This window comes from Andrographis paniculata, unplaced genomic scaffold, assembly GCF_009805555.1.
Source record: "Andrographis paniculata isolate CXL003 unplaced genomic scaffold, ASM980555v1 Contig71END, whole genome shotgun sequence".
Classification (NCBI taxonomy): domain Eukaryota; kingdom Viridiplantae; phylum Streptophyta; class Magnoliopsida; order Lamiales; family Acanthaceae; genus Andrographis; species Andrographis paniculata.
The window spans coordinates 1,638,051-1,651,111 of NW_026137608.1; positions in this window are offsets into that span (position 1 = coordinate 1,638,051).

Consider the following 13,061-nt stretch of genomic DNA (forward strand, 5'->3'; position numbering starts at 1 on the left):
ATTATATCGAGTGCTACAGAATATGCAAATGCATTATCAATAATTGTTTTCTTTATGTTCCAATATTTTTCACTGGTGGTTTAGTTTACAGAAGTTTCGATAACTTCATTCTCACTTTCATCAAAAGTTGTAGTATCAACCTCTTCAGGGGTTGTAGTTCTGATCTTTTAAGGTATTTGATCATTGTTGATCTCTTCACCAGTACTCACAATTTTCTTCTTTCGTGGATTCTTATCTTTAAAACCCAATGGCCTGCCACATTTTACGCGGGCAGTATGTTCACTAGAACGTGGCACTTTCTCTTTTGGGATATTTATTTTAGCTGGTGCATTTTCTGTTGCAATATATGATTTCGTAACTCTGACAGCATCACTAAAACTATCAGGTAATTGATTTGCAATTTCTGCAAATGTACAATTCTTGAACATCAAGTTCTCTACGTTTCGTACGAGGATCAAAGTCAAGTGGTATTTTCCACGAAATTTCTTTTTTTAGTTGATTATTGTCTTCCCCTAATGTTGAGAAATGAGATTCATCAAAATGACAGTTTGCAAACCTTGCACTAAATAAATCACCCGTTGTTGGTTCAAGATATTTCGCAATCGAGGGTGTTTCATACCCGACATAAATACCCAACCTTCTTTTAGGTCCCATTTTCATGCGTTAGGGTGGCGCAATTGGCACATAAACAACACACCCAAAACTTTGCAGCTGAGATATATTTGGTACTTTTTCAGATGCCAATTGTGTAGGGGAATAACAATGATGACTTGTCGGCCTTATTTTTACGAGGGTTGCTGCATGCAATATAGTGTCCCCAAACTGATACGGGAAGTTTAGACCTCATTAACAATGATTTAGCAATTAATTGCAATTTTTTGATAAGGGATTCACCCAGGTCATTTTGCGTATGTACATGGGGAACAAAATGTTCCACAATAATCCCAATTGACATGAAGTAATAATCATCAAATGTGTGTGATGAATACTCTCCAACATTATTTAAATGTATTTTTTCTAACGGGTGATCTGGAAATTGTGCTCGCAATTTAAGTGCAAGTAGTCTAGAAAAAACTAGGTTGCGAGTAGATAACAAACATATATGTGACCATCGCGTGCACGCGTCAATTAGTACCATAAAGTACTTGAAGGGTCCACATGATGGATCTATAGAGTCCACAAATATCACCTTGAATTCTTTCCAAAAAAGCTGGGTATTCAATTCCAACATTTGTTAGAGATGTTCTGATTATTAACTTCCCTTGGGAACATGTAACACAAGCAAATTCATTCGGATCCAGAATATTTTTCTTTTTTCAATGAATGGCCATTTGAATTTTTAACAATTTGCCTCAGCATTATATTGTCAGGATGCTCAAGTCGATCGTGCCAAGTTTTAAATTCACTAGTAGTCATTTGGTCTACTAGGTGATATATTTCAACGGCAATGGCTTTTGAGTAATAGTATAAGCCGGAAGAAAATAATGTCAATTTTTCTTTAACAAGTCTTTTTTCATTCACAATCTGAGTTATCAAGAGATACTCATTTTCTGTCTCATTCAATGTTTCAATGTGATACCAATTTTTCCGAATATCACTAAAGCTCAGTAAATTCCTTCGAGCTTTGCTTGAGAACAAGACATTTTCAAGTTGCCATTTTTGTCCCTTTAGGGAGAAATACAGTAGCTTTTCTGGAGTCTTCAATCATTTTTTATGCACCACTGATAGTAACAATAATGGTCTTTCCCATGTTCAGATGGGAGAAATAACTTTTGTTTTTCAAAATGCTGTGAGTCGTAGCACTGTCGATAAGACAAATATTGTCATCGGCTCCAAAATATTTGGAATCCATATCTTTGCAAGAAGGTAAAAATAATAAAAACATATATTAGTAGTATAATCAAAATAGACTTATATTATATGGAGTATTACAAAATGCGGGGCAGAAAGCATCAAAGTAACATAAAGAGATACACAATAATATTTCATCATTTAACATCATCAGCTATATCAAGAAGATCATCGGCATCAAGGTGTGTGATATTTTCATTAAGCACATAATCAAATGTGCCATCGTAGGCAGCATAATTTATTTTGGCGGCAACTCTTCCCTGCCTTTGTTCTGAGGCCCGATACAATTCAGCCAAGTGACTGACTGTGCGACAAATATGGGCCCAATGGCCTTTGATTCCACACTAGGTGCATTTCTCATCATTGTCTCTATTTCTTCCAGTGTTAAACCTCTGTTGAGGCCTATACGGTCGTCTATCATTGTAACGCCGATTCGGCACATAACGGGGCATGTTCTGATAATTTTTGTGACTATATAAGTTAACATGGCCCTGTCTGTGATTCCAACTTTGATCGCGATCAATTCTTTAATTTTTGGCATGCCTATGACTATACACCAGATTTTTCGGTTGTATTGCATTTTTCTTTGGAAATGGATTTGTACATGTCGGTCGAGATTCGTAATTTTTCAATAGCAATTCATTGTTTCGTTCGGCCAACAAAAGACAGGTAATCAGCTCAGAGTATTTCTAAAAGCCTTATTCGCAATACTGCTGCTGCAAAACCATGTTTGAGGCATGAAAATTGGAGAAAGTTTTTTCAATCATATCAGATTCATATATATTTTTGCCATAATGGCGCAGCTGTGATGTAATTTTAAACATGACAAAATTATATTTTTGGACTGTTTTAAAGTTCTGAAGCCGTAGGCTTTGCCATTCACTTTGTGCCCTAGGGAACAAAGTCAGTCTCATGTGATTCCATTGTTCTTTCAATCTCTCCTACAATTCAAGTGGGGATTCCAACGTCACATATTCTATTTTCAGTGCCTCATTGATGTGATGACACAAAAATATTATGGATTTTGCACGATCTTGGCTCGTGGGACTTTTATCTCGGGCAATAGTATTTTTCAAACCCATTGATGCTAGATGAATTTTGACGTCGCGAGGCCATGCCATATAATTTTGGCCAGAAATGAGAAGAGGGAGAAAATCCTGTTCAGAAATATTAGTCATAATAAACATATAAAGTATAAAATATTATCTTACGGTAATTAAAATATACAATCGTGCTGATAACGTGTTATAATATTATTATAGGATTAGCCAATAGAAATATTAATTATTTTTACCACTAACCACTATTTTATATTATGTAATATATTATATATAATATATATGCATGTGACGGTATGTGTATATATATAAGATATATATATTGTGTGTTATGTACTATAAATATATATATAATAATATGTATATGGATGATGTATGTATAAATATCAAATGATGAGAGATATGATAATATAATTAATTAAGAGAGAGAAAGTGTGCTGAGAAAGAAAGAAATGGTTGTGATAGTATAATTAATTAAGAGAGAGAAAGCGTGTTGAGAAAGAAAAGAAATGATTGTGAATTATTTCGCACTGCACATTTTCACTCATTTGTACACACACATACATATAGGACTAGAGAATTAAATATGTTGTATACAATTCGCCATTAATGCATCGACAATATACATACGCGTTAACTTATGAAATATCCACACATCGTCGACGTGTCCACTATGTGTATTCTAAAAAATATATTATTTTTAACAATTTTTAGTATTTATTGTCTATGTATGTTCAATAATTTTAAACTAATAACTTAGTGACTTTTTGTTTTTTGAGGGATTGATTGTTTTATTATAGTTTAATCTTTGAAAATTTCATTTTAGAATTTTTTTTAAATGAGTAAACGGATCGATTTCGTGTTAGTTGGGTCAAATTTGAGTTATCTAATCTGTTTAAAGAATTATTAAATAGGTTAGTTGTCATTTTTGGGTTGAGAGGTTCGGGTTGTGGTTAGACATTTGACCCATTTAAAAAATTTCAACGTGATCCGAACCCAACATGACACAGCTCATTGCCAATTCTAAACATCATTCATAATCTTGCATGACATTCACATCAAATAAATCAATATGATTATGCTTTTGTATCAATTCAATTTGTAATATCTCTTAGAAAAATTACAAAAATTGTATTTTACGTCTCTTAAATTATTAATTTTTTAATATTTTTTTTCATATTACCAAAGTAGGACGCTAAGTCTTTCGAAGAGTTTATTTTTGTCCTCTAGCACCGAAAAATATTACATGCCGATCACGTGCACATACGTGAACAGGCTATTGTGGATGTATACATGGCCAGTGTTCATGTGTGAGACGATGTGACAAGTCGGCGGTGATTGATGTGACGGTTATTATAAATAATTTTAAAAAATGAGATTATTTTTTTCTATTCCAATTTGGTCTTTGTCCAAGGACCTAATTGAAATAAACAATCAATTATATGCAGATACAACTACCCTCTCAATTGATCTATCCATTCCCAACCCCAATCTTGTTGTCCCCCAGAAGAACCCTAGAACCCAAATTGCCCGATTCATTTTCCAAATCCGTTGATCACAGCTGTTCGCCAAGGTTGCCTTCGGCGATAGGTAGCCACCTCATTGCAACCACGCGCGGTTCTTTTCATTGCCTGAGTAGAGGATGGAAAGGAATCAAAATAGTTCCAATGAATTTTTTAGTTTTTCTAAAATTTTGTATTTCTTGGACTGATTATTCAACAGATCTTGTGTTATTTAGGTTTGGTTGATGTTATATCTTATTAAGTGTGGTTTCGTGTGTAATTATTTTGAAATGTCTTAATGTTCTGAGGTTGAAAATCATCTTCTATACCTACTATTGTGGAATGGAGTCTGTGATGCGCACTTCATGAACGGTCGATAATCCCAGAAGAATATTTGGTTTTTGTATGAAATCCAAGGTTAGGATTTGTGCGTTAAATTTAGTTAAGATAGTATAGTATAAGATAACGCTCATTGTATTACTTGTATTACATACGTAGAGAAGAAGACGAGCATAGTGCGGTTTTTTTCAATGGGAAGAAACCTCCGATGTGTCGTCAAGCTAAAGTTATCATCCCAAGTCTATTGAAGAAGTTGAATGATTGAGATGCCAAAATTTTGTATCTGAAGCACAAGTTAAAAAAATTTAAATTCATAGTTGTCATGTTGCATTATTCTTGTTATCATATGTGTATGGATGACTTAGTAAATGCTAGTCGATCAAAATAGACGATCAAAGGTACTTGGTTGTTTGCTTTAGTCGCTAGACTTGGTACTACCATTTTTGCATAATATTTGTATTTTTGCCTGAGCAGTGGCAGTAGTGTCGTTAATGAAAACTGTCCTCTTAGACTGTCTATTTTTCGCCTATGTACTACCAGACCGTAAACTTCCTCCGACGATGTGAACAATCTATATGCTAGAGCGAGCTATGAAACCTCTGACGTGACCTTTTGGATGAACTTAATATTCCTCTCAAACTCATCATGACGATGTTCACGGATCTAACTGAAGTCTTTCACGTCAAGTGTAAATCCTGCAACCTACTCTGCTAGGAGGCAGATCCCTACCGGTCACGACCTACCTGTTGATAAAGATGGCCAACTGTGGTACTCCTGAAAGATATGACAACTGCAACCGCTGCAACCAATTAACTGCCGTCCTAGAAGTCTATAAATACTGGCTAGATTGTATTGTAAAATATACAAAATCACTTTTATTCACTCTCAACTTTACATTACTTTAGATATTAAACTGCAATGAGCACTTTTCATTAGTTTAGCATGTCGGTCAGGGACTTTTGTGGAGGTTCTCCACCGCTGACCGCCCATCTCCGCCACCGAAATGGTGACATTTTACATGTGTTTTCTTTAGATAAAATTTAGAACGGTTTACTGTTTTTTTAAAAGTCAAATGATATTATGGAAGGGCACAAAACAAGATAACCTATCCATGTCTATGCTTGCATCGCATTGTTAACAAAATATAGTTAGTTCGTAGTAGTTAAGTACGGGGAAGTCTTATCAACGTACTAGTGTGTTTGTTTGGGGGATTGGATTTTAAATTCACTATTCATCCAATTCCCCCCTTAAATATCAAATCAAACACCTATTTTTTATTTTTTTATATTATATTAAAAATCAATTTTACATTCAAAACATCACATCAGCACCTATTTATATCACATTATACAATTATTCAAATTCAAAATTTTTAAGCTTTGTTTTATACATTCCTTTTAGGGACTGTTTGGTTCATTCATTTTAGGGACTGTTTGGTTTAAGGACTTTTCTGATGGGATTGAGATTTTGTAGTAGGATTTATATGTGATAGAATTTATTGTATTTAGATTTTTGGAATCCTATCTGTGTTAGGTTGGAGGTGTTTGGTTCAACGATTTTGATTTTTGATATTTTAAATGACGTAATTATCCTTCAACGAATTTTATTTATTGTGATAAATTAAATTTTACATCCATTTTTTTTCGTAAACTTTATTTTTTACTAAATTTAGTGTATTCTAATAAAAAAATTTTAATACGACTTTCGATCAATAATAAAAGATATAATATATATATTCATACAAAATATATACTGTAATATATAATCTATACACTAAAAAATACGACAATTTAATTATTTTTTATACTATCAACATTCTGTCTCATATTAGTATATATAAAAAAACAATTTAAAACTAAAAATACAAAACTAATACACCATTAAATAAATTTAAATTATTAATTGATATTTTAAATTATTAATTTATTTAAATTATCATTAGTAAAAGAATTAAATATATATATAATATTTTTATAAATAAATATATGATTTGTAGTAGTATGTTTAAATATAATATTATATTTTATAAAACCAATAAAATATAATTTAAATGTAAATATATATTTATATACATTTAATATTAAAAAGGAAAAGAAAGATGATTTTTTTTTTTTTTAATGGGAGGGTATAATAGTAAAATGGAAAATACAATGCCATGGGATTTTAAAGTAACTGGGGGTACACTGTTACTGAAAAATCCTACAAATGCAGAATTTTAAAATCCCATGTATTTAAAATTTCATTATCAATTTTATAACCAAACATGGATTTATTAGGATTTTAAAATCCAAATCCCTTGGAATTCCACCAAATCCACGAACCAAACAGCTCCTTATTCTCGACTCTAGGAATAATTTTTTTTGCTATCTTTTTTCGAGAACCACCTAAAGTTCCAACTAAAAAGCTGAAATGATTTTTCATTATCTCAATTGAAGAGTCCCCATGTTTTAATATATAGTTAGAATTTAGCCAAGACTAAAGGAAAGTAACACAGGGATAGGACCACTAGTGAAACAACTTAAGTAATTATTAATTAGAAATAGGTACTTGCCTATTAGGTTATAGAAATATCTATGAAATAGTATTCTTACCCGTGAATCTGAAATTCTATTATAATTCATAAGGTCAAATACCAATCAAGTCATTGCTCATTGCAATAGATTTCAAGCTCAAACATTTTCCGCAATACTTGTGCATCTTAAATATATTCACTCATACTTTGCTCTCATTTATATTTTTTATTTTCATTTCAATTTTTACTTCATTATACATATACGAAGTTTGCGTCACTTCCAAATACCCTTCACTCATATTGTAACACCCTAGCCCGTAAACCACGCAGACCGGACGTGTCGCGATTAGACAGGTTCCACAGGTCAACACACATTCTTCCCATCCTGAAATTTCTCTAGAGAAAGCACATTTAATTCTCGAGTTCACTCAAGTACGCTTCCGAAAGGAATGCGCACATTGTTGACACGAGTATTATATTCAAATTATTTAATCTCTATTCAACACCGGGGTATCACATCCTCCCCAAATCATCCAATTTAGTAACACACAATTCATGCATAGGAACCAACGACTTTAAAAATCATGCATCATTCACTCATTAGATTTTTACTTTGCTTTATTAAATTAAGATCTTAATTATGTATTTAATTCAATTTTCTACTCTGCTCCTTTGATTGTACAGATTCACTGTAAGTATTATTTTGAATTACCTCGAATATAAAATCCCTGAGTTCGACTTGAATACTCACCAATACAAATAGTATAAAAACTATATTTGATGTGATTGAGATAAATAAAACTCTGATACCATACTATTTAATAGGGAAAGGATTAGATGATTTTAATTAAAGTTCAGCATCATGCTGATCAATTTTGGACTCATGGATTAGAACAATTAATCCAAGAGCTTGAATTAATTTGAGGTATAAGAGTAAAATTTCCCTTTCCCATAATTTATATAATTTTCTTTGCTTCACTCATTCTTTCTCCTTTCTCTGTCCTCTTCGCGTGCTTTCCGAATTCATCAACAAAAAACACAAAAAACAGAGCAGAAATCAATGGATGAGATCGATATAGATAGGCAAAATCTATTTACAATTATTCCAACTTCAATTAGTCCTCAAGAAGGAACAAAGGCATCCAAGAAATTGAAGTTTCAAATACTTCATATCTTTTTCCAATACCGGATTATGCAGTCAAAATCGCCCAACCATGTAAGTAAAATCCGAACGATGAATTTGAAATCGCCAACACCTCATTCGATTTGCTGGATTCCATTTACTTGATTCGAATTATTGCAATATTGTTTATTCACTAAAATTTGAATAATAAATTAAATTGGGTTAACCTAATTATTTTTATAATTTTTCAAGATTTAGAAATAAGCTAATGCACTACAAAAAAATATCAATTTTGTAACGAAATTTTTTCGTTCTTAAATCCACTTTTTCCGTTACTAATGATATTAGAGACAGAATTAGAGATGAAATTACGTTAGCTACGTGAACTTTAGGAACGGAATTCTGTTACAAATATACTATTTTTTTTGTAGTGATGGTGTTAAGAATATGGTGAATATGTATTAACAATTATATTTGGATGAAAATATCAAAATTACCGTTACTTAAAATCAATTAGTATCATCTTCTATTCAATTTAGGATTTACATGTGCATGAAAAGTATTTCATATTATGTTATACAATACGAAATTTAATGAGCTTAAATACATGACTCAAGATTTTCTTAGTTGATTTTGAGGGTCAGGGCCTTCCTCGTTGGGTGAGCGCATCCGATTCTAAAGTGCTTTTGTAAGTGAAATAGGTTAATTTAATTATTTTCATAGTTTTCTAAGATTTAGAGATAAGTGAAACTATTAGAATTTCGTATGGTGTTAAAGAATTTAGTAAATATGTATTAGCAATTCTATTTGAATGAAAATATCAAAATTACCATTAATTAAAATAAATTAGCATCTCATTATATTCAATTTAGGATTTACATATGCATAGAAAGATATTTCATATTATGTTATACACCACGAAATATAAATGAGCTGAAATACAGGACTTAAGATTTTCTAAGTTGTATAAAAATATTTTAAAATTCAATAAACAATATATTGTTTGATATTTTTGAACATCTAATATATACATGCTCCATAGGTTGGCTTGCAGTTTAGAAAGATTTTTTCAGCGTTTAATATAATACATATTTCATCATTTACATGCAAATGTTGAAATCAATGAAATTAGATGTTCATTTATTTTAATTAACAATAATTTGAATATTTTAATACTACAACAATAAATATTGATACATTCTAAAATACTTTTACATAATTAACAATAGTTTGAGTATTTTAACACGTAATTTAAATTAAAAATCTCATTCTATGTCACTCTCACTTTATAAATCATGTATTATATATATTTGAATTATAGTTTATTCTTGTTTCATGATTATTGCCCATTGCTGATTTTTTTTTTTTTAATTTATTGCCTTTTTCTGGATGAATTACTTTTATAAAAAAAAATACATTTGATTGAGATATTCAAAAATAATAAAAATAATATTTTTTATTGAGACCGAAAGAGTATACAATTATTACTAATAAAAATTACAGCATTTGACAAAAATATTTGTAAAATATACTCCAGTATCCTTTTAGATTAAGATTAAGATGACTAAATAGTTTAATTAAAACAAAAACAATAAAATCTGAATTTTAAAATGTGATTAAAGTGTATAATTATATTTCCAAAGAAAAGAAAAGACAAATTATGTGAAACTGTTGATGTATTTTTCAACAAAAATAAAGTAAAATTCAAAGATATGAAAAATATCCTTAAACTTGATTAATTAGTGCCTGAGATTAGGAATCTCTAAACACTGTACGGTACAGAAAATAAATTGGAAAATAAAAGACTGAAATTTAAAGTGGTGATCCCCAAATCTGACTTTGCTTTGTTGAAGTTGATTGAAGATGCCTTGCCAAATGATTATCCAAGCCTTTAAATATTCTCTGGGAAACCGTACCGAAAACCGTCACCCGAACGGTTACAACGTCTCCTTCCAAACCGTCTTCCAACCCTTCTCATGCTGACACGCGTCCTCAGCAGACCAAAATTATCCCTATATTTCACTCTTTGAGCCGACCCCAGACCTTCCGCTCTTTTGGCCCGACTACCAATCTACAATAGTATGGGTCCGACCGCCAATCCTCCCGACTTGCGAACCATCTGACTTGAGGTCTTTCCGCCTTGAGGACTTCCCGACCTGAAAACCTTCCGACTTGAGGTCTTTCCGCCTTGAGGACTTCCCGACCTGAAAACCTTCCGACTTGAGGTCTTTCCGCCTTGAGGACTTCCCGACCTGAAAACCTTCCGACTTGAGGTCTTTCCGTCTTGAGGACCTCCCGACCTGAAAACCTTCCGACTTGAGGTCTTTCCGCCTTGAGGACTCCCCGACCTGAAAACCTTCCGACTTGAGGTCTTTCCGCCTTGAGGACTCCCCGACCTGAAAACCTTCCGACTTGAGGTCTTTCCGTCTTGCGGACCTCCCGACCTGAAAACCTTCCGACTTGAGGTCTTTCCGTCTTGAGGACCTCCCGACCTGAAAACCTTCCGACTTGAGGTCTTTCCGTCTTGCGGACCTCCCGACCTGAAAACCTTCCGACTTGAGGTCCTTCCGTCTTGAAGACCTACCGACCTGAGGTCCTACCGTCCTAATGACTTTCCGTCTTGAGGACCTACCGACCTGAAGACCTTCCGACCTGAGGACTTTCCTTAGTAATAAACCTATTTTCCTTGATTTCCTCATGGTACCCTTCAGTCAGTTCAATCAACTCTATTGCCAGGCCCATCCTTCTTTTTACCTTGGGCTTTTAACCTAATTCTAAATTTCGTACGTAACAACTTGCCCGCCGCCAAGGGACTTTCAAACGCCATTTAACAATCAATGTTTGGAAGTTCATAAATCACTACCTTCTTGAAAAACTCCCTTAGCAACTGCACCAGTTACTGCAACACTCCTGATAAACTTCCTTCTCCGCAATACAAGCTTTTGTGCATCACAAACCCAAAACACTCTGATCATGGCGAATCAATACATTCCTGCCCTTCCCTTCGACGGAACCCTCCCGGAGGGCCCATTTTCAGCCTCGAAAGTACTGACTCCGACGATCCGTCCATATTGCACTACTCCTGAAGATTCAAATCGGATGAGGGAAGTCTTGGAATCCCGAAATTCCTTAGCTATCAACAGCCCTAACTACCAAGCAGTTCGCATTCGAGACAGCATCAAAACTCATCTCACAGACCCAAAAGATCCTTACCGCGCTTGGTATCGACGGGTAGCAGAACACTTCCAGACCCAATGGCGTTCCCAAAAAATCGACCAAGCAATATTACTGTCCACCATGCCTATCAACCTGCATGAGAAGGTGTTGTTGGCCATGTCTGCCTTCTGGAATGCGGAAAATGGGACTTTCCTCTTCCCATCGGGCCCCTTTGGCCCAACTCTTATGGACGTTGCAATGATCGCGCATCTCCCAGTCGTGGGTGAAGACCCTGTAATGGGAGCCCTAGATGGGCAGGAGCCATCAGAAGACCATCCAGGGTGGACTTTACAAGGTGTGAAGGAATGGGGTTGGACAAAGTTCGCAACCGACCAGCAAGGGGCTCCAGGGACCCCTGTAACCGACCGGGAGCATACTGCCTTTATCCTTTTTTGGCTTTGTAGGTACGTCATTGTTTCCCCTTCCAAATGTGTTCTTCCTTCTCATCTCGACCTAGCCATTCATATCGCGTCAGGTCGTTTTTTCTCTCTTGGCACCCTGTTTTTAGCCAATCTGTTTGAAGGACTCACTAGAGTTAGCCTTCGTTTAACAGATAATGATAATAGGAAATTAGATACTGCCGCGTCGGGTCCTTTTTGGTTTTTAGAACTTTGGTTCCGGCTCTACTTCCCCAATGCGTTTAACTTAGGATCTCCGCCCACTATGCCAACAGCTGAAAAACATTTGGGATTAGCCCTTAACCGACTCTGCTCAGGACGGAATAACCTCCAATCTTCCGATCCAATAATAATCGCAGTTTTAACAGATACCCGCAGTAACTCTCGATTTTCTATGTATAAAAAATATGCGGGCTATGCTCCCGACTATTTTTGGCCTTTTCCAGTACCAAATCCGCTTCCGACTCCTGAGCCTTGTCCTCATTCCACTTATCCTTTTGCCTGGGACGTTGCCCTCAAACCCAGGTCTCTTTTTAGTAGCAAAAAACTTGATAAAAAGGGGCAGAAAACCTTTTACACTTTTAATTATGAACCTCAATTCATAGCGCGCCAGTTCGGCTGTTGCCAAGGTATCCCTGGACCCGTCGCTTGTCCTCATATAATTTTTCAAAGTCCCGACCGACGAGTCCTACCAAATTCAATCCCTTCTTATATCTCCAGCTCACCACGTATATAACTTCCAATTCTTATATTCCTTTCCGCTCCAACCCTGAGATTGTAGATACTTTCAATGAATGGTGGTCGGTTGTATGGCCCCTGATATCCCTTGATGAGGGTCGGTTGCTGAACATACTCCTTCCACCCCAAGGATTGGTTCTAGGGGCGGCTAGACATACTAGCACTCAACAACCAACAGCCGCCCCGGGGACCGGGTCTATTGCTCCAACGCGAAAAAGGAAGGCGTCCCGGCTGCCGACACCCCCGACCTCTGGGGCCGACCAGCAAGCACCAGCGGACCTTGGAACTACGAAAACATCAGCAAGGATCCGACCCCGAATAGGT